The sequence below is a fragment of the Pteropus medius genome, unplaced genomic scaffold (assembly GCF_902729225.1).
Source record: "Pteropus medius unplaced genomic scaffold, Ma_sr-lr_union100, whole genome shotgun sequence".
NCBI classification, from domain to species: Eukaryota; Metazoa; Chordata; class Mammalia; order Chiroptera; family Pteropodidae; genus Pteropus; species Pteropus medius.
Genome location: NW_024346065.1, coordinates 3,827,045 through 3,847,008, shown reverse-complemented (window position 1 = coordinate 3,847,008; position 19,964 = coordinate 3,827,045). Strand labels below are relative to the sequence as shown.

General features: G+C 41.9%; 1 protein-coding gene across 2 annotated transcripts in view; it reads right to left on the bottom strand.

The window, feature by feature from the left end:
* Positions 1 to 19,964, bottom strand: part of SUSD6 (sushi domain containing 6) — an 87,976-nt gene that overhangs the window by 53,117 nt on the left and 14,895 nt on the right. Inside the window, exon 2 of one of the 2 annotated variants that reach the window (XM_039875358.1) lies at positions 13,787 to 13,888. The exons of the other annotated variant lie outside the window; for it this stretch is intronic. The gene's annotated coding sequence lies outside the window, so the exon portion shown is untranslated. The remainder of the gene's footprint in view (positions 1 to 13,786; positions 13,889 to 19,964) is intronic. 2 annotated transcript variants of the gene reach the window in all.

Genomic DNA, 19,964 nt, shown 5'->3' with positions numbered 1-19,964 from the left:
TGCTAAGATTAAAGGTGTCCTGGAAGTCATCCTCAAAAATGGAGCACAGCCTGAGGAGGCAGCAGTAGCAGGTGGGGCCGGCCATGAAGTAGGAAGGGCAACCTGTCCCCCAGGGTCCAGATTTCCTCAAGCCGTATGCCTGACTGCATTGGGGTCTACCCTGTGGAGAAAGTCATAGTCCTGCTGGAGGGGAAGGGTTGAGTCACACTCTAGTGACCCCTCCTCTGTGGAGACAAAAGGGTCCTGACTCTGTGAAGCTTGGCTCCCAGGTGCTAGGTGGGTTTCTCTACAGTTCTGTGAGGTCAGCCTAGTTTACATGTAATTTTCAGGATAAATTATTTCCTAAACTATGGCCCATCTTCCATTAGTTAGGAGAGGGAATTGGATAGGTAAAACCAATATAAATCCTTTTCTTGCCTCAAACTAGTACAGAAAGGGGATGGTGGTGGTGTAGAATCTAGAATGAGAAAGTTTATTCCTTTGATTTACCATCTTCACTGACCCTGACATTGTCACGCGATGGAGAAAGACAATGAACCGTGGAAGTGTGGACAGAATTTAACCAGTTGATTATACTTCAGCGCTTGGTGATGAGAAGTCCTAACTGTCAAGTTCAAAGTTCCCCTGAGGGTGTGGTAAGAGAAGTGACTAACATGCTTCCTTACCTCTCTTTTTCTTCCCTTCAAAATGTACCCTCTTCACTCTTACTCACCCTGAAATGGCTGGATCACAGCAGCAAAAGATATCTAAATGTTGATCAGATCTTCATGCCTCTGACTCTTCCCCCAAAATGACGAAATTGTTACTTATAGATGCTGTCAGTTTATTTTTCTCCCTGTGGATAAATGGCTCCTTCCAATCTTGCTAACCTCTGTATCTTCCTCTTTCTTTTGTGCCACTAACATCTGAGCAATTCAATAGGCACAGAGTCTTCTATTGGACTTTTGAGACCATTGAGAGCCAGAACAGTTACCTCATCCATTTCCTTTTAAATGCCAGTTCCAAAGCCCAGAAGACAAACATCAAACCCTTGTTAAAATTCACTTCCTACAAATCACAAGAATAATCCTCAGCTTTCCTCATATGCCACCAAAGCCATGGTAGGGTGGGTGTTGGAGGTTCCTCTGAATTTCTCTGATATTCCTTGTATCCTTATCGTGCCCCCAGAACTACTCACCACATCTTCTGGTTGTCACTTTCCTGCTACGCTATTCCTCAGGCTTCACACAGCAGGAACACCAACAGACACACTACCAACCCATCCCTAAGCCTTCTCTTGAACAGTCTCCAACATCTCTCTTCTAGAACCTAACAGCAAGATGACTGAAGCATGGACCTGAATGCGGGAGGGAGCCCTAAATCCCAGCTCCAATCCACAGTGGATTAGCCTCAGGCAAGTCAATCATTCTTTTTGGTCCTCAGGGGTGTGAGCCTGGATGATCCCCAAATGCCCTTTCAGTTCTGAGAAATCTGGAATGTCTTCTAGGGAATAGGAGGGGCCCATAAGTATTTCCTCCAAAAACAAAAGTCAATAAAAGTTCTGACTGGAAGGAAGAAATATGAAATCCTGCCTCTTTGTTCTGCACAAGCAGTCCTTTCCTCCTATATCTCTCAAGACCTATCCAAGCATCTACCTCCCTCTGCACTGCAGCAAACTCAGAAAACTCCACTTTCCCATTTAGAGCTTAATCAATCCATCAGCACATTTGTATAGGCCATCCGTACACAGTGTTCCTAAAGTGCTTTCCAAAAATAACGAACATCTAACAACAACAACAAAAAAAACCCAGCCTCTACACATACAAGGATTACTGCAGAGCTGTAGCAGCCAAGAAAAAGAGAAAAGATGCAAGAGAGAAGGACTGAAGAGAACAAAACAAGATAGACTCAAGACAGGACAGAAAAAGAGAGAGAAGGCAGAATGCCTGTGAGCAGGAACTTGGCTTACTTAGGCCATAAATTTCTGACCCTGAAGGCAGGAAACCACTTCTATAGTCCCAGCTTCCGCAACAAGGGATGAGCTGAACTAGGACTACTCACTTCACATCCCTATGCCTGTTTCCTCATCAGCAAAATGGAATAGTTCAACTAAATATCTCTCAGGGAAGCTGGGATCGTGGAAAGATGATGCAAACTAGACCAGAATCTCTGGTCCGCTTGGATATTATTAGCCTGGTGGTCTAGGACAAATTAGTTTCAGTTCCCGTCTATAAAATGAATAAACAATACCCCCCTCATTGTGTTGTTGTTAGGTGGAAATGAGATAAACATAAAGGACGCAGGACTGTGTCTGGAACAGCAGGCATTCGAGTTAGTGTTGGCTAAGGCCCCTTCCTGCTCCAACAGGCTGTGACTGAGCCTCCAATAGATTCCCAAACAACACTGTTTCAGCTGGACTGGAAATATATGCCCTGAGACTAGACTCAAAACACAAAGTTAGTTTAGAATAGGAAAGAATAGCCAATAGGTTAAACAAATGACTTCCAAAGTTCTCTCCCATGAAGTTCTAAAAATAATTTCAAGGAACTTAGCAATCCCTCCCCCCAACTTAAATAATTATGTATGTCTACACTAAAGTAATATTTGTGTCTAAGGGGTCCTAGGAAGTCTCCTAGTCTAAATATGTTTCAGGAAAGGATTAGAGAGGATGGAGCTTACATGTGTGTTACATATATATGCATATGTATGTAACACTCATTATCTCACACTCATTATCTCATTAAATAGCTGTTGTTACCCTCATTTTATAGATAAATGGAATCTAAGAGGCCTAGAAGTCTCTCCTCCTCCTGACTTCCTATTGCAAAGGGCTCTGTGCTCTTTTGTTTTCCAATACAAGGTCAAGCTTAGTTGCCTCTTTGCTGGGAAAACTCATCAATTCAGCCCACAAGCATGGAAGGCTCTTCTGAACCCTTAGCATTACTGCCTGGACCACAAACGGGGCAACCAATCATATCCCTCCCCATGGTCCACTCATAGTTACTTAACTGTGGTAAGCTGCATTTACTACAGGCAGTAAATTCCTTCAGAAACCACCAATTCTGCCTCTTTCCGTGCCCTGAGATGCTCAGCATTTACTTGTACATCAAGTGGAAAAAAGATAAACCAAAAGACATAATTTGTGTAGGCAATACGAGATGGCAAAGTAGCAGCAGGTATAAAACAGGAAGGTAAAAGGGTGTATAAATCTTGAAGTTTTAGCCAGGTAGCAAAACAGATGCTTGCAAGAAGTAGCTAAATTGGTCCGTAGACCCTAGAGATACATCTATGTGTCATCACATCCCTCTGCTTAGTTCTCAACAGAACTGAGTGAAGCAGGCTTCAATACCCACTTGGCAAATAAAGTCTGGAAAGCTGATTTGCTAAATCTGACTTTTAAGGGCTCTGTGTTTGCAGTGACTATACTGCAATTCAGCAAATATTTACTGGCTGTCTTCAGTACAATGCTTCGGTGATCACAGAGATGAAGTGGGGCGAGTATAGTTCTTACTCAAGGAATTCACAATCTATGTAAGAAGAATTATATGTTTATCTGCATGACACTGTGAAATTGTTACTAGGGCCCAATAAAAAAGTTTTTAAAAAGTACCATGAGAACACAGAGAAGATAGGAACAAAGACTTCAGACTAGGAGTAGGGGAAAGGTGAAAAGAGAAAGCTTTGAGCTGGACCTTGAAGATAATGCACACAGTTAGTGAGCTCTCAGGACAGTTTTGCATGCACAGCACTAATCACAAAGAAAGAAAAGGAAATGGAAGAACAATTCACAAAAAGTATGGCAAAGAGAGAGAAAAAAGTGATAGTTTTATTTGCAAGACTCACTCAATGCTGCTGTCTGGTAACAAGAAATAAATGTGTGGGTGTGTGTGTGTGTGTTTACTCAAGAGGCTGTTTAAGTGTAGATTTTGGTTTTCAAAGTACCCATAGCTGTGCACGAAACACTTTCCCCAGGTCAAAAATAGCAAGCCCAAGAAAGAAAAGTTCTGCCTCTAACTAGCTGATGGAGTTATGTTTACTTTTTACCATCTCTGTGGATCGCTTTCCAAAGGCTTCCAAGTGGAATGGTATAAACAGGTCTGTGTCACTTCCTGGTTCTCAGGCCTTCTGCTACATTCCCAGTCAGCCTGGGAAGGCTGCCTATTTAAAAATAAACTTTAAAACTTCACCAAAAACCTCAACTCTAAACCACCCTTTCCTCTACTTCATTCAATGTCACTGAAATAAAAAGTGGTTGAGTAAGAAAGGAGACAAAAATGACTACAGAGAATGAATTCTCATGTCAAAACAAAAATATATGCTCACTGAATTCAAGGTTAGGAGAGTTGGATTTTACAGATGCTTTCCCTCTAACTGGAAAACATGACCTTGAGCAAGCAAGATGCTTTACTTCTGCACAATACTTGTGCTTCAGCATACTTTTAACCCCAGTGTAGTTATCCAGTCTTTCTGGAACCTGTTTCTTTCTCTCTAAAACAGCACTAATAATAGGTACCTCATAGGGCTATTGTAAGTATTCTATGGAGAAATGCGTGTAAAGCACTTAATGTAGTACCTGGCACTTAGTGAGGCATCCAAACTGGTAGGTATTATAGTTATTATCACCATCAATCATTATTATCATGATCTTCATGATCGTCTGAAAATGTAAGGACTGAGCTAGATGACCGCTACTTGAAAAGTTTTTCTGGCTCCAAAATCCTATGATTAAGTCACTTTCTCCTTTTCTTTTCTTTCTTTTTCATTTAGAAGGATGGATGGAAAGGAAGGGAGATAAACCTGCAAAGCATGACAGTTACAAATACGTACTCAGCATTTGTTAGAAACACTAGGGTACAATTAGGAAATCCATCAGTGAGTAAAAGGGGGCTTATCACCCTTCCCAATGGAAAAGTCTTAACCTGTTCCTTGAATTAAACTGGTAGCATGTGGCAAGTTCACCCACAACACATTGTCTCTACTCCCATGAGCACCAAGGACAACACCCTCCTGGGCCAGCACAATCTGACTTCATCCACTTCATCTATAACAGTCAGCAGCTCCTCAGAGCAGCCCTAAAAGATAGCACAGCAGCCAATCCACTCATTTCTAATGATGTCTAATCCTTCCACAAAATATCCTGTTTTAAATTTTAAAAAGTGCCTTCTCCTTAATATAATTTGAATGTGGCCAAAAATCAAAAGTTAGACTGTAACCAGGCTTTCAGCTTTATCAACACCAAAGTGCTAAACTGTAATTAAATTAAGATTAAATCAATAAACGTTTTCATTTATTCATTTATTCCATGTCCATGATGTGCCAAATGCTGTAGAAGATGACAAAAACTAACAGGATGGAATGAGTGCGAACAATAAAGATTGATGCCTAGGTTTCTGGCCTAAGTAACTGTGTGAATGATAGGAGCCCCCATAGGAGTAAAAGAACAAAGGTAGACAAGCAGATTTTGAAGAATGTCATAAATTTAGTTTGGGTTATTCTTGGGTATGCTGAATTGTAGGTACGAGGATATCCACGTAGAGAGGTCTAGCAGGCAAATCAGAAATGAGAATGAAATTCAGCAGAGCACTCTGAGCTTGAGATACAGGCCTGGAGTTATAAGCCTGCTCGTTGAAACCATGCAAAATAGATGCATTCACCTAAGAAAGAGAGTTGTGTAAGAAGAGGAGAGAATCAAGGACAAAACCCTGGGGAGAACGCTAACTCTTTAAAGAGGCACATCAGAGGAGAGCCCATGCAAGACACTCCACAAAGTACAAGGAATCTAGGTGTGCATCACAGACGTCAAGGGAGGCACATGGATTCAAGGAAGATGTGAGGGGGAGTTGGCAGATGCAGCAAAGGTCCTGTAAGATGAAGACTGAAAAACACCCAATGGATCCAGGAGATCACTAGTGACCTCATCAAGAGTAGTTTCATCAAATGGTCAGGGCAGATCATATTGACTTTAACATGAATCCAACATGAGAAAGTGGAAACAATAAGGGCAAACTATTTGGTGGTGGGAGGGGAGTCGGAAAAGACGGGAGAAAAAAGAATGGATGATGGATAGGGGAAATTTGTATCTTATAAATTGTACCTTCTCACTTAACCCAAGGATTTGAGTTAAGGTTTCCTGGACTGCCCAGATAGCTCAGAGACACCACATGGAGAGTCCCTCTGACTTGACACTTCCACAGGCAATGGTTAACTAAAGCTAGGGAGAAGCTGAGGGGATGAATATTAAAGAGTTGCCTGCTTCCTTAGTGTTCAACAAAAAAGCCTCTCCACCCTGCCACCCCTCCCCTGAAACTGCTACCTCTTCTGCAGCCTTCCTGAGTGAGAAGAAACAGTCAACCTAGTGACAGGGCCAGAGAGGTGGTGACCTTTCCTAGTGTCTCTCAGGCCTTAAGGTTCTCCATAAATATGGTCCCAGTATCTGCCATTTCCCTCCTTCCTACTCAAATGTCACTTTTCCCTGAGGTTCTGGTTCAGGTTCAGGATTCTCGTATGTTCTTTACCTCCATTTACTGAAGATTAACAGTCCCAACAAGGTATGCACTTAAGCCAAACAAGATACAGTCTTTGGGCTCCAAATGTTCTCCATCTTGTTCTAAGAAGCCTCCTAATTTATAACCAAACGATAACTCTTCCTGTTCTCTTACTCACAAATTACCCAACTTCCTGTAAGCTGTCAAAGTTGAACAGTGAAGCCCCAAGCAAAAACGAGAAGCAGGAACCTGCTCACCATTCCTTCTTCTTAGATTAGTCCCATGCCCCTGCCACCACTTATGCCCTTATGTAACCCTCTAACTGTCCCTCCACCAAGGTCTATATGATTCAGTTCTAACTTCATCACACTTCCAGTTCTCTCCATGTGGGGGTCCAAATAAGGACCCTAGAAGAAAGGAATCTGAATAATGAACAACAAGAGATATTCCCTTAAATTGCCAAATAGAGATTACAAAAGTAATCTCAAATTAGTCAAAGTTCAGGCAGAGATACCAAATGAAGAACTTCATAAAGTCCAGGTAACATCCTGGAAGTTGTTAAGAAGGATATAATAAACACAGAAAATGAGAAAGAAACATCATTAATTCACTAGAGAATCTGATATTTTCCTCCAGACAAGGCATCTGGACTCAATGAGTATCTTTCTTAAAAAACTTACTGACTTAATTCAATACATATATTGAGCACCTACATATACCAGAGTCCAGGAAAGGTACAAAGATAGGGGAAAGCACATGCCCTTAAAGAGTTTACAGTCAACTTGAAGAGATAAGACACATATGCAAGTAACTACAATATGAGGCAGAAAATGAAAACACATGGATGATATGTAGCCTGTCAAAGACAAAACAGAAAAGTAGGCTGGAGCCCAGAAGAGAGAAATTAAACAGTTAATGACCGGATCAATTAATGTGGGTTTTAAGAATCACACATAATGGAGTTCAAATCCTGATTCTGCTTATTGCTTCTTACGGGCCCTAGATGTACTGCTTTACTGCTGCGAGCCTCCGTTTTGTCACATATAAAACTGGGGTAACAATACCTATTTCATAGAATGGCGAAGTGTCCATGATTCACACATTTTTAAAGAGTTTAGTACAGTATCCGACACAGAGTAAGACTAGGTAAGATGGGAGGGTCACTGCACATAGAGTATTAATGCTCCTTCCCCCACAGGGCTGTTTGGGCCTAATTCATGGAAAAGCAGCTGAGCACCTGCTACTTGCTCATCAATTGTGCCTAATTGTGCAATGAGTCGCCCAAGTTAGATGGGAACATGGTCAGAAGGTACAGGAAGGAGGCTCAAAGTGTGTATGTGTATGTTCATGCCACGATAACAAAATCTGTCTCAATGAATCCATTTTCAACAAGTGAACACAGGAGAAAAAAAGGCATCCAAGGTTAAAAATTGGTCTGAGGTGATGGTTTGAGGGACTTTTACCTCTAGTCATGATGGAATAACAGGGACTAGATTTATTCTCTTTTTTTAAACAACTAGAAAGCCAGCTATAATACATGTAATAATGATTTTCAGACATCTGACAATAGAACAGGACAGTGAGCCCTACCAGTGCCCCAGCTAACTCCCTAAAGAGTTTCCAGGCTACAGAGTAGGGAGAAGAGACATGAAAGACTTAAATAATCTTGCTGAATTGAAGAGAGAGTTGGGGATTTAGGGCAGCCAAGGTGGCTAGAATTTGCAGGACAAAGTAATTGAAAGGAGGTAGCTGCAAAAGGAAAACGCTCCAGATTTGTAGAGGGATCCTCCTGAGTCTTTAGCTGAGTACTGATCTGTGCATGTGTGAGAAAACTAGCAAGGTGGAGAAAGAACCAATGGAAAACAGTAGGCAGCATTAAATCCAGGACTCACAGAGAGCCATATTCCCCACTGGCTGAAGTAGAAAAAAATCTCCTAATACACAAGACATCGATGGACTCTTCAGAAGGGTTTAGCCTCAGTAGTGCAACCATGCTAGCCTTGGACTAAAGGCTGTTCTGGACCTGTCCTAACAAAACTGCAAAGCAAGACTTGAAAGGATCAAACCAATCCCAAGTAACTGAATTGCTTCTGAGAACAAAGCCCAAAAATATTTAAAGAAATACACAAAAGTTCCAGCACCCAGCAACATAAAACTCACTGTCTACCTTCAAATAAAAAATTAACAGGCATGCAAAGAGGCAGAAAAAATAACCATAACTAGAGAAAAATAAAACAGCAGAAACAAGCCTAAAAATGATACAAATGATAGAATTAGACAAAGATATTAAAATCTATTATAAATATACTCCATGTGTTCAAGAAAGAAGGCATGAGTATGATGAAGAAAGAAATGGAAGACACGAAAGAGACCCAAATTGAACTTCTAGAAGGAAAGATACAAATATCTGAAATGAAAAATACATGGGATGAGATTAACAGATTAGACTCTGTAGAGGAAAAAAATTAATGAATTTAAAAACATAGCAATAAAAACTATCCAAAATGACACACAAAGAACATCAGCCAATGTGGGATAATGTTAAGCAGCCTAACATATATATAATGGACAGGGGATAGGTAGTCATAAAAAATATTTTTTAAGAAATAATGTCTGGAAAATTTCCAAATTTGATAAAAACTATAAACCTGCAGATCCAAGAAGCTCATCAACGCCCCCCCAAGAGAAGCACAAAAAGAAAACATAAGGTACATAATCAAAACGCTGAAAATTAGTAATAAAAATGCAATCCAGGAAGCAACACAGTATCATGTTTAAAGTATTGAAAAAAAAAAATCAGTGTGACACTGTTTAAAGCAAAGTTGATAAGACCTGTGAAGTGTCCATCACTAATCCTTTTTGTGCTCTGGAGTAATATTTTTTCAGTAATATTTTTTCTCATCTTGTGCTGAGAGCGCAAGATGATGGTCTCAGTGGCCTTGACATTTGTAAGCACAATAGCCTATGAAGAGTAAAAAAGGGTAAAGACCCTTTCTTAGGCTCACAAAATAGGCATTTACCCATGTTTTATACCTCTGTACTCAGAACATTACAGACTGTAGCTCTTACATAGCCTTGAGGCAACATTGCTTAATACACTGGAAAAGAGACAAGAAAGGTCTATCAGAGGGTTCATCCTAAAGCAGAAGAAAATAAAGTTAGAAATAAAAAGTAAATCTCATTAAGGAATGAGTCAGCCTTACCAGCATCAGGTGTAAATAGGCCTCCTTCCCTTCAAATTTATACATCTGTTGGTTTATGTGTCTGACCTCTATGGATTCAGATGAAATGTTTTTCAGAATGGAAGAATGCTCCTTGAGAAGGGCTGGTAAGGATAACTCAAGATACAAATAAGAGTTACTCAAGTCTTAGCTATACAATCCAGCCCAGGGCAGCAAAATCTCCTCTTCATTAAGTACCCTGGGCTGGCGCCCCATTCTTCAGAGTTCAGCCTGGGACTCTACATCCTGGAGGGTAACTGAAGATGGCAATTGATCTTTTCCATGTATTTGTTGGTCTCGTCTCCTCACTAAACTGTAAATTAAACTGTAAGGTCCCAGGAAGGCCAAAGCCTCATATGTTTTATATTTTCGTTTTAACCCTGAGACTAACACGTACTTAAAAAACCCTAGTTTAAGTGTGCAAGAAGGACCCTCTGCCCCAAATTACTTATTGCCTAACTGGTGGTTCTTAACTGGGGACAATTTTACACATCCTCCCAAGATATCTGACAACATCTGGAGGCATTTTTGATTGTCATAACTTGGAGGTGGGGGATGCTCCTGAGATCTAGTGGGTAGAGGCCAGGGATGCTGCTAAACAGTCTATGATACACAGGACAATCCCCCATAATAATTATTTGGCCCAAAATTTCGACAGTGCTACAGTTGGGAACCCTGGCCTACATGAATAAATGCTGAGCTGCAGCAGTAAATGCCAGCAGATATACTTCAGTTGTGCATAGTGCAGAATTCCTTCACACTACTGGAAGGCCTCTTGTCCAACCTCCTGTCGTCGAAACAATTTGATTTTCCTGTTGACGCTAACAGAGAGAGAGGAGCTTAGGGGTTCAGATATCTGGCTTTTAATCCCAGCTCTGCTACCAGCTGTATGGATTCTAAACGTATCGCAAAACTTTTCTGGGCCCATTTTTTCCTAAGTAAAAGAGAGGGGTTGAGAAAGATGACTTAAGAGTTCTCCCAGCTCTGAAATTCTATTTGAAATGCTGGGTTTGACCTTATCTACTTACAATGAGCCAAAGAGAAAGGGAAAGTATCCAGTCTTGTTGTGAGTATGCACATCCACCCTCTGAAGGACAGAGGTTCTTACACTGTGGAAACCAAATTGGGCCAAGGGAAGCTCCAGGGAAGCCAGTTCAGGCACGAAGAACCAGGTAAGGGCTCTGTAAACACTTTGTGAAAGGCCAGCCTAGGCTCTGAGATTTAAAATATAAATGTCCTCACTAGCCTCCCTCCTGCCTTCTCCAGGTCAATCTTTTTAATCAGTGTGAAGAAGAGGAGGAGGAAAGCTAGGGCCTTGCTATATAACATATAGGCTATGGAACAGCAGCACTGGCATCATTTGGGAGCTCATTAGAAACTCTGAATCTCGCCTTCATCCTTGATCTATTGATTCGGAATCTGCATTTTAATAAGAGTGCCAAGGTGATTCATATGCTCGTTTGAGAAGAGTTGGTTTAGCGTATGCTGCCCTTCTATTCCCTGCTTTGTCACCTCTTCACTTGGTAAAAATGACAAAAAGACTGTCTGCATTCTCCCGATCCCACCTCCTTTCACAGTTTTATGTGTGCAGAGAGAGAGAGAGAGAGAAACACCAACCAGTTCAGAACCTCCAAACCCAGAGTCATCAAGAGTGATGGGGATAGGTTACTTTCTCCTTGCTTCTTTCCTATATCCAAACAAGGCCAGAAAGAGGCAAGGCTTGAAACACAAGCTTTTCCACCTGAGTGATTCGGCCCACTCCTGTAGTCCAAAGATTCCTCAGGAGGAGGGATGGAAAAGGGGGTGGTGAACCCAAAGGTACAAGCTCTGATGGGAAGAGACTCATCATTTGCATCTGAACAGAGACCAACAGGGGTCCAAAGTTTCATTTCTAAAGGTTTTTTTTTTTTCTGCTGCATATTATATAAAGATTCTTGGGGGCATAGACTAAGGGGCAAAGCACACTCACAGAGTAAACAAAAAGCAGCAAGGATTCTCCTAGCAGAGGTGAGGGGCAGCAGCTAGAACAAAACAATATCTTGATGAAGGGTAGCATAACAGAGGCCTGGAAAAGAGAGCAGAGTGGGGAGGCGGGGGCGTGGGGTGGGGGGGAGCTGGATTCTACCGAGTAGTCAGAGCAGTGAAGGAGATTAGGTTGCTGTTCACCCTTCACCCCACCCACTGCCGCAAGCAACAGATGGCCCAGCCCCAGGCAGGTGGCAGAGACAGCAATCTGCTTGTGCCTGCCTGCCCTTCCCCCAGTACTGGAGATGGTGAGGAGCAGTGTAAAGTCCGGGGCTCATCCCAGGTGGAAGCAACACCTTGAAAGAGTACCTAGGGCAGGGTGTTCTGCAAGTTGTTCTGTCCCGGCCTTTGCTGACTTTGGTCACCTCATCAGGAGCGGACTCATGGGTTTGTCTTGAGCTCATAACACATTACTGCCTAAAGAAACTTTGACCTTGTAAAGTCTAGTCTTTCCATTTTAAGAGGGGAACTGAGGCCCAGAGGCAAACCATGACCTTCCCAGGGACACAGGGCTTGTTAGTGGCTAAACCAGAGCTCAGCTCTCCTAATTTTTCAAAGTTCCATCAAATATCTCCCAATCAGAATCTGACCACTGAGCCCTCTCAGACAGTGTCAGCCACAGCAGCACTGTTCCCCACTGTACTCCATCCCAAGGAATGGCTCATTACCAGGCCTGTGTCAGATGAGGAAGTCCAGCAGCATTAATCTCCAGGAACTCCAACGTGGCAGAAGCAGCTCATAAAAAAACAAGAGGGGCCACCTGCCTCTTCTGGAAAGGAGGCTGAAGGCAAAAACAGCAAGTACTCAAGGCCAGTTGTATTCCTCCTATGTGTGCACATGTGTGCACGCGCCCCTCTGCACTTAGCAAAAATGGGTCCCCCTTGGAAACAAAGACGGGTCATTCTGAAAGCCGAAGGAAACTATTGGCCAACACAGAAACAGAAGGTAAGTCTGAGCTACTGCCAAACCAGGCAGGCTTAATTAAGACTCCCCCACCCTCTTCCCCAGGAAGCCCACCCCGCCCGCCCCCCGGCTGGTCACACTAATCTAGTTGGGAGAAGCAGTCATTTCAGGGAAGCTAAAGGTCTCCCTGTGGCCCAGCTTTGCGGGATGGGCCATCAGCCAAGAAGCCAAGCCCTCGGAGCTTCAGGGCACAGCTGCCCTTACTGTCACCTCAATATCCCCCAGCCTCCAGCCTGACACCCACTGTGGATCAGAATGTGTGCAGAGTGGAAGAAAGTGCTCATTAGCTTTCCAAGTGTAGCCCTTTTATAGAATCTGAATAGCAGGCACAGTCACTCAACTGCGAAGCAGAATTCCTCCTCTTCCTATAACAAAACAAAGATGCACGTCAACAACCAGCTAGCTGGTTAAAACTGTGCGGAAAGAGGCACAGATTCATGTAGAACCTGCCTGGCAAACCTCAGCTCCAAGGCCTTGAAGCACTGGTATGATGAAAACATCTTAATGATGAGAAATCCTTCCTGTCCAAAATGCTCTCAGATGATGCCTCTGACCCCACATTCCAGTGCAATCGCCACAGGCTGGTTGTGGCCTTTAGGGCCAACACCAGCTCATGGATACTCAGGGCAAGAAAGTGGCCTTCCAGAAAAACTGACTGACTCGGGGGCTGAAAAGCAATGTTTGGTCTAGTATAACAATGGGACCATAATGAGTACCCTGTGTCCTAAACATCTTCATATCTGTTATGAGGAACCTCTCTGGGTGGAGGGTGTGTGTGTGTGTGTGTCTTGCGTTCAACTAGGAGTTAGGGGGGGTTGGGGTAGGGGGAGGTCACTATAGCCTGACTTCCTTTTCTTCCACCCAAACAACAACTCTTTAGAACTTGCCCTCCTGGAAGGAAAATGCAGTTCTGATTTCCCAACCTCACTGTTTGAGAGAACGTCTTGTGTCCTCTCTCTACTTTTTAAAACAGATGAATGCTCCCCTACCAAAAAAGCAGCTGTAAATACAGGAGAGGATAAAAAAGAATCTTGCTATGAGTTCCAGAGGAACCATTGTACCATAGTAAAAAGCATTCTCAAAAGAGGCAACACACGACTTCATTCAAAGTACCTCTTTAAAGTGTAACCTTTGGGCAGATGATTTCTCTACACGGCAGGGCTGCTTCCTCCTCTACTTGACCTTCACATGTAAAGTGAATTAGTGAGTTTCTTCCTGCAAGACAGAAAGAACTTACAACTCAATCAGTGTACCTGCTACTGAGTGTTTGCTATTATTGTGAACAAAAAGGGAGCTATACAATAAACCTGACAAGCTCAGGGGGCCATATGGCAGGCCTGACAAACTGAGACACCAAAAGTAACCACACAGGACGTTCTGATCACAAACTTCTAACTGGGAGGTCATGGTGGGTAGTCACGTCCCAGGCCTATAGCTTCCTTTAGCAAAGGTCAACCTTTACCTTAAGTGAGCTCTGTCTGTTGTTCTTATGCATCAAGGATGACATACTTTGAAATATCAGAGTAATTTTCTTTTCTAGACCCCCTTGTAGGCACGAACCCCAGCACCAGAGTACAAGACAAGCAGAGCAGGAGACCACAGAACCCTTCATTGTTATCTTGTTCCCCGCATACCATCTCTATGTGTTGTAAATGTTAATTATTAGCTATCCTATATCCACCAATGTAAAAGAAGTATGTGTCTCCTCATTTTGCTTTTTATCCAATTTTTATCCTAGAGATTTCCCTGTGATGCTTTCTCCCACCTCCCTAATCTACCACCAATGGATTTTATAGAACCCTCCCTACATCTCCTCCTTTGATTCTAATTAAAAAATAAGCTACAAAACTGCCATTCTCCAGAGCATTTTCTCAATCTGTTGAGATTTTGCTTCCCAGCATATGTCATCAGTTTGGCTCAAATAAACTCATAAAAATTCTCTACAGCTTTGGACGTTTCTTACATCGACATTTTTAGCAACATCGCCAATATTAAAGGGCTAAACTTCATTACCAAAGTGTTGCAGACATTTAAGCAAAGTTAAGCCACCATGTTTTTAGGCAGACTGAGGCCACAATATTTAGTAATTGAGAATAGGATGGGAAGAGGGTATGAATCTGAGATAAGCAGCCTGGCTTCTGCACTTACTGCTTTCCAAAAGGAATAGCATTTTTCAAAGGCTCAGGATTCTAAGAAATCACCCACTGGCTTATCATACCCCTCCATCACAACAGTAATGATGCTGCCACCCCAACACTCAATTGCCAAAAATAAAAAATCTAAAGCGGTATTTCAGAGAAAGTTTGCGAGAAGAAAATTCGAACTGGTTTTATTTTCATACAAGCTACAATTAAATGGCTTTGCCTTTGCAACCACCCTTCCCAACTAGAATATCGGTAAGTTTAGATGTGCCCCACAGATTTAAACTGGATTACAGGGAATGTAGCTATCTGAAACTGGTCCCAGCACACAGATGTCACTAACCTATTTCATAGTGCTAGATGAGTCTGAGAAATAAAAGGGAGATAGATAGGGGAAAACCTCAGCATAATTCTTAAAAATCTGCCCAAGTCAAAAGAAGATGACACTGCTTTTAGTTTCATGCAAGACTCTATTATTCAAAGGAAAAATGCAACATAAGCCTATAAGCCCCACCAGTCACAAAGCAAAGACAGAAAACGTTTGTATTTCAGAATAAATTCAAATCCCCAAACTTCCCAGAGTAATCAATACAAAGGCCACTAATACAAATAAATCAAATCTTCAGTTTGACGGGTCTGCTCACCATTGCCCCCTTAATTGTTCCCTGAAGCTATAAGCTTCCCCACAGCCAGGAACCTTTCACATCCTCCTTTTGGAGGATTCACCACACAGGCATCTGGTCTCACCACACACAATTCCCCAAGAACCCTGGTTAACTTCTAGGAGGAACAGATTTTCCCACCAGAGTTTTAAGAGAATCTCAGAATAAACTCTTAGAGATATGAATGACCCTTCCTGTCTTTTCCATATTCTCTCAGGTCTTGGTTTCCACAGTCCTAAAATTCCTAGATGGTCTTCTGGCCTCCAGCCCTGGCTCTGCTCCATCCAGATCAACCAAAAGGAACCACACTCCTAAAGCACTGTCAGATTACCTTTCAACTCCAATAGTTCCATCCTATATATATATATATACTTTTGTCTACCCCATGTATCATCATTTCTTGATAGTCCTCTATAGATAGCTTGCAAAATGCTCAGAAGGCTCAGGGCCCACCCCACCAGAAACTCTCAATGGAGTTGGGGAGGCTAATTACCCAAGTAGCAAACAATCATGACACAAAAAGGCAAGAGTATCCATTTCAGTATCCCACGTGGGTTCAGTAAAATGCTAAAGTGCAAGGTATGAATAATTAGAAAACAAGAACACACAGCTACTTGTGAGTTATGGACAAAATAATAAAAAAGAAAAAAATGAAAAGAAAGGAAAGAAAGAAAAAAAAGGATCTGAACCAAGACAAAGAGAGCCTTACAAAGGAAGAAAGGGTGATGTGACCTGATAGCTTTGAGGGCTAATAAGTATGAAGAAGGAAAGAGGGAATTTCTGGAGCTAGAGGCTGAATAAAAGCATGATAAATTGGGGGCCTCAGGTGTTGGAGGGGTAGGTGGGAAAGGGAAGGGGAGAGACCAAGAATAAGGGAAGAACAGAAAAAAAAAATTCCATTTGAGATCTTTCAGGGCAAGGGACAATTCTTATAGTTTCCCTAGTATCTACCACACAGCACACTCTGGTTGTTCCACAAAGTATTAAGCATTCAACTGAATACTTACAGTAAGGCCAGTTTGTACAGCCATAAAAAACAGGCAGAGAAATTCAGCCTTGGATCGGTAAGTAGTGGGGAGCCAATGAAAGTTCTTCAGCAGAAAACCTGACCTGATCCAATTCAACAAGCATTTACTGAAGGCCTAGTATATAAGAGGCACCAGAATACATGGTCCTCACCCTCAAGGAGCCCGCCACCATGAGAAGGGCTAGCGATACTACCTCCTACACACACAGGGCTTCATTCTCTTACCTAGTCTCACTCGAGACAAGAATACTGTTCACAGGAGATGAACCTGGCTGAGACTAAAGTAGCCTGAGAGGCCAAACAGGATGATGAGGTCTGGCCAGGGTGGTGGTTGACAGAAACCTACAGAAAAAAAGAAGTGGCAAGGGCTGGTTAATGAGTGGAAAAAAGGGGCTAAGAGGCGAGTGATGGTGACATAGAAATCGAGAGCAGGAAGACTCGGGTTTCAATTCCCAGATGGTGACATTATCTTCAGGCCATGCTTTGGCTCCCTGACCACCAAATGTAGAGATCAGTGAGCTTGGCCATTCTGCCTGTTTCTGGGAGTGGGGGTTACACATTCCATCCTTCCCATCTATGCAGTTTTTTATGCTAGTTATGATTTCCTGCAATTCCCATTTGCAAGGGGGTGAAGCGGATCCATATGATAGAGCTGACAATTCCTTTGTCCATCACAACAATGATAAATACAATTCAATAGTTCTGCACTAAAGTTTTTAAGCTCTTATTTTGGGAAGAGAAAAGGGGGAGGAAACATTACATTTAAAAAGCCTTACCCAATGAGCCTTCCTCCTAGGCAGAGCCTTCCCAGCTCCATTGAGTGAGAAGGAATGAGACAGAGAAGTAGCAACCTTAAGAGCCAGTATCAGTTCCTACAGCTAAGAGGCCCAAGATCCCTCACCACCTGGCTATGTGAAAAATGAGCACAAACCCAGGAGAACAGAATCTACATGAACCAGGCCAGAAATGCTTGAGTACTCAGCAGCCCTGGAAATAAGAACAGCTCTGAAGCAGAGAGGACATTTGGGGACAAGGGTGTTGTCAAGTGCTTGTCCCAAAGTAGGGCTGCCCAGTATAAGGCTATTAGCCACAGGAAGGCCAGCTTAGCTCCCAGAAATGTGGCCCCTCCCTCTAACACCTTGCTGGCCACTCTGCTGTCCTTGACCATACTAGAAAAAGGGAACAAAATAACAGGTGAACAATGGTGACGTCCAGAAGGGAAATCACATGACTACGAGTAACCTGTATTTCCTAATCTTTCTTTAAGAAACAAATATAACGTAATTTCTTAAATTTTTTTTTAAACAAGTAACTTAATGGAGGAAACAAATTTGATGTACCTTTACAAAGAAAAAGTACAATGAGCCCTCTTTCCTAACCATTAAAGAATAATGAGGAAAAGAGAGTACAAATTGAATGAAGAACAGTTGGTAAAAACAACTTGGTGGATCCTCTGACATTTTCTAAACAAGTACTTCCCTCCCACCTGTTACAGATTCTGACTGCCTGAGAACAGTCTCGCTATACCAGGGTCCTCAAGAGAAATAAAACTAGAATGTGACCTGAGATCATCTGTTATCACAAAGCATTTTCCCAGTGTTCTGTTTAGACTTCCTATGGATGGCAAACGTCCTTTTAATAAGCCTGTGGTCTGGCTGTGTCAACGGGGAATGGGGTGTTTTCTCATTTTGTAGGACTCAATTCTGAAACTGGAGTGGTCATACTTCCAGTAACAAAAAAACCTCAGGATAATAATAGTATTAGCATCATTATTAACTGGCCCTTGACTCCTTATTCACTGTGCATGGATTTAAGCATTTTCCATCTAGTATCTGATTTAATCCTCACAATAATCTTAAAAGGTAGGTACTATTACTATCTCCATTTTTAGGCAAGGCAGAGAATTTAAGTAACTTCATGAGGCCAAGATTACGAACTACGCAGTCTAACCCCAAAGCACACGACAACCTTGGTAGAGGTTAAAATTATTCCATGTCAGATAATGTAATTCACTTTAAATATTAAATTTATCTTGGTTATATTATGAAGCAGGAGGCAAAATTCTCATTCATTATAAAAAGAAAACAGAAAGCTCTAAAGAGTGCTCACACAGCTGCCTGCAGCTAGACTCTGCAGCATGGGCTTGGCTTCCCAGCTCTACTTCAGAACCAGTGCAGAGGGAAGTGTGTGTATTTTAACATTCAGATGCCAGGGCCCCATCCACAAGGAAACTGATTCCCAAGGTATAGGGTGGGTTAGGTGATTCTAAAGCACACTTTGAGAAACAGTGCTTTGGAGTATCCAAAGAAACTTTTGAAGCCACTGCAAGATTTGAGAACTAGGTCATTAGATGGTGATGACTAACTCCCCTGAATTGCTACTGAAAAAGATAATCACTTTTGGTCATAAGCACCACAAGCTAAAAATACTGCTGAAAGTGAAACACAAATTCAGAGACATTAACTCCCAGAGCTCTCTTTGCCTTACCACATGCATCAGATGAAGAAATCGCCTTCTCCATGACCTGAATGAATGTTTGCTCCAATCACCTGGCTAGAAGCTGCCTCAAAAAATGAACTTGATGTCTTTGGAAAATAACTGCCAAAAATGGATATATTGTATATTAATCATCAAATGCAGATATCCTTAATAGAAACTTCAACAACATCAGGCTGAGAGGGGAAGAATTATTTTTTTAAATGTGTGTTCTTTAAAACTTCCCACACAAAGCACATTGCCTAGGTCTTTGCACTGGTTTTTAAACTGAATAAAGATGCACTCACTTCAAAGTTTTGCCTCTCTAGTTAGTCAGTCAATAAGTGTCCATCTACTTATGTGAGCTCACCAATTCTGTCCTTCCTCCTTGGCTTCAATTATCTATTTCAACTGCATTACTATTCAAGAAGGATAGCTTCAAGTTTAAAACCAGTTTAAATAATTACTTAAGTTATTCGGAAATTCTAATGCTTTCTTAAGCACCAGCCTGACCTTCCCCTGACCTTTTCTGGTCTCTGAGGGTCAGTTCTGAATGCTGGCTCCCCTTGAGGTGGGACCCCGTGTATTCTCTGACTTCCTCAGGGTCTTTAGAGGCCACATAGTGTGGCCAAGAGTTCCACTGTGCATCCTCAAAAGGTGCTTTTTATCCTCTTTTGGCATCAATTTTCACAACTGTAAAATGGCTATAATGTAAGCAATCTACTTCAAAGTTGCTGTGAAGAGTAAATACATATAAAGCACTTAGAACAGTGCCTGCATTTAAAAAGTACTCAATATGTGTTATCTTTTATTATGAATCTATCTTTAATATTAAGAAAATTTTGCATGAATCTAGAGCTTTATACTTTTCGAAGCAGTATCTATTCATTATCACTACAATCAGTTCTCACAATGATCATTTTAGTTAGACAAAACTAAAAGTTTATGAATACTTTCTGCTATAAGAACAAGGAAATAGTCCAACT